Raw genomic sequence first — 3,077 nt, forward strand, 5'->3', positions numbered from 1 at the left:
GTATTTTTTGTTATATTTGTTTAATTTTATAGATCTAAATACTTTTTGGTTCAAAAAATATTTAGGGACTTAATCGTTCAAAATATGAATGTTCAGTGGGGTTTTTTCGGACTTTTTTCATTATTTATTACTTTAACTAGTTGTACAAGTCATAAGAATGTATCCAACATGTTTTAGAAAAGTCCAAGGAGATATTTAACATGTTTTGGATTGTTCAAGGACTTATTTGTTCCAAAAATTGTCCAATGAGTTATTTAACATGTTTTAAATTGTCCAAGGACTTATTTGTTTCAAAAAATTGTCAAATGAGTTATTTAACATATTTTGAAATGTCCAAGGACTTATTTGTTTCAAAATATTGTCCAAAACTTAATCATTTCAAATATTAAAGTACATTGAATTTTTTTAGACTTTTCTCTATTTTGGAACAAATAATGCCTACATATGTAATTTGTATAATTCCACTTATTTGTCCTTTTCATTTGGACCAATGATTGCGCATCTTTTTCGTATAATTTCAACCACAATTTTTTATATAATTAAATAATAAATGGGCTTTTAGTAATTTGCATTGATGATTTTATTATATATTAAGGGGTTGTTTGACAGTTGTTGAATGGTTTAGTGCATAATGATTAAGAGGCTCTTATGATATAGTGTAAAATAAAATATAATGATTTACAATGAAATTAGGGTGTTGAATGGTTAAGAGAGACATATGATACAAAATCATTTGGAGTGTTTTAAAACTATTAAGAGACAGATTTTTTTTGTCAAACAAGATTCACTTCTTAACGATTAGAGACTGCATCTTAATGAAACTATTAAGAGGTAAACAAACGACCCTCAAGTATTAAATAAATTAAAATAAATCATACTATAATTATAATGTTTGTAATTTTGTTGTAGGACTAACCATTGAAAATGGCTTAAAACTATTAAGTTAACATATTTTAATAATTTTGCGTATCCATAGATAGTGGTGTTTATGAGTTTGGTTGATCGGGTTGAAGACATTTGAGCAATTCAATTTAATGTTTGTGGTTTGAACAATTTTAACTCAACCCAACCCAAATCAAATTGCAATCCAACCCAACCCAAACTGTACGGGTTGGTCGGGTTACTTGAGTTTGTCAGGTTGATACTTTGGTACATTAATATTCCTCAAATTCTAAGAACATCTTCAAGAACTATATTATATTATTTTTTCCCCTCTAAAATATAATATTAAAAATCAAGAGCAAGTTGTATGAAATAGTAACGTATTTTACCTTCATTCCTATTTTGAATAACGTACTTTAAGAACTTCCATGTTGGTACACAAGATGTAAAGTTTTAAACATTTAAGTACCCGAGTAACAAGTTGAAGCATTAACCAGTTACCATGCTAATGTGACGAGTGATATTGTATCCAACTCAGTATTATTTGTTGAAGCATTAACCGAATATCACATGACTCGCCACATTAGCATGGTAACCGGTTATCCGAGTACTTAAGTATTTAAAATTTTACATCTTAGATACCAAAATGAACGTTTTAAAAGTACGTTACCCAAAATAAGAATCAAACCAGTCATACACTTGAAGCCTAAACACAAACCAGTCAGACACCACTCTTGTGGTTATAATACTTTCTCCTTGATGCTAACTTTAAGAGATTTCTCAAAATTTAAAGATTTAAACATTCATTTTTTTTTTCTATTTTAACATACACTTTAAAATAATTGTTGAAACAAAAAAATCTCATAATTAAAAATATTTGTTTCAACTAATTGTTTAATATTCCAAAAGCATCTCCAATATATATTATATTTTTTTCCTTTTTTCAAATTTAGAGATTTATCTGTTCTTTCTCATATTTTCTGTATTTTAAAGAAGAATTTAACATAACTGTTAAAGCAAACTTTATTTGAATTTATAAATTAATATAACAATTGAAATGCCCTCAATACCAACCTTTTCATTAGTTGGAACAAATAGTGCCTACATATAGGGCTGTAAACGAACCGAACGTTCAACGAATCGTTCGTGAACCGTTCGGCGGGAAGTTCGTTTATTTAATAAACGAACGAACATGAACAATTTTTTTTGTTCGTTTAGTTAAACGAACGAACATGAACAAGAGTCTCGTTCGTTCATTTATGTTCGTAAACGTTCGTTCATTTACCGTTCGTTTACGTTCGTTTATATTCCTTCGTTTATGTTCGTTTATATATTAAATTTAATATATAATCTTTTGTTTATATACTTTGAATTCAAATAATATTTATTTATGTTCGTTTAGCCCGTTCGTTTATGTTCGTTCGTTTACGTTCGTTTAACATGTTAACGAACGAACATAAACGAACACAAACATACCTGATTTCTAAACGAACGAACACGAACACAAAGATTTTCGTTCGTTTACCGTTCGTGTTCGTTCGTTTGTTCGGTTAAGTTAAACGAACGAACATGAACAAGCCTCCGTTCATGTTCGTTCGGTTTGTTTACAGCCCCACCTACATATAGCCACTTATTTGTCCTTTTCATTTGGGCCAATGATTGTGCATCTTTTTCTTATAATTTCAACCACAATTTTTTTTAAATAATTAAATAATAAATGGGCTTTTAGTGATTTGTATTGATGATTTTATTGTAAGAGATTGTTTGACGGTTGTTAAAAGATTTGGTGCAGAATGATTAATTCGTTAGAATTATTAAGAGTCTTTCACGATATAGTGCAAAATAAAGTATAATTGTTTGATAATTGTTTACAATAAAATTATGGTGCTTAATGGTTAAGAGAGACCTATGATACAAAATCATTCAGAGGGTTTTAGAAACATTAAGATGCAGACTTTTTTTTGCCAAACAATATTCACATCTTAATTATTCAGATGCTGCATCTTGATGAAATTATTAAGAGGTAAACAAACAACCACAAGTATTATATAAATTAAAATAAATTATAATATAATTTTAATGTTTGTAATTTTGTTGTAGGACTAACCATTGAAAATGGCTTAAAACTATTTATTTAATATATTTTAATAATTTTGCATATCTACAGATAGTGGCGTTCCTAGGTTGAGTTGATC

Source organism: Cynara cardunculus (genome assembly GCF_001531365.2).
Source record: "Cynara cardunculus var. scolymus isolate 2C chromosome LG 14, CcrdV1, whole genome shotgun sequence".
Lineage (NCBI taxonomy): Eukaryota > Viridiplantae > Streptophyta > Magnoliopsida > Asterales > Asteraceae > Cynara > Cynara cardunculus.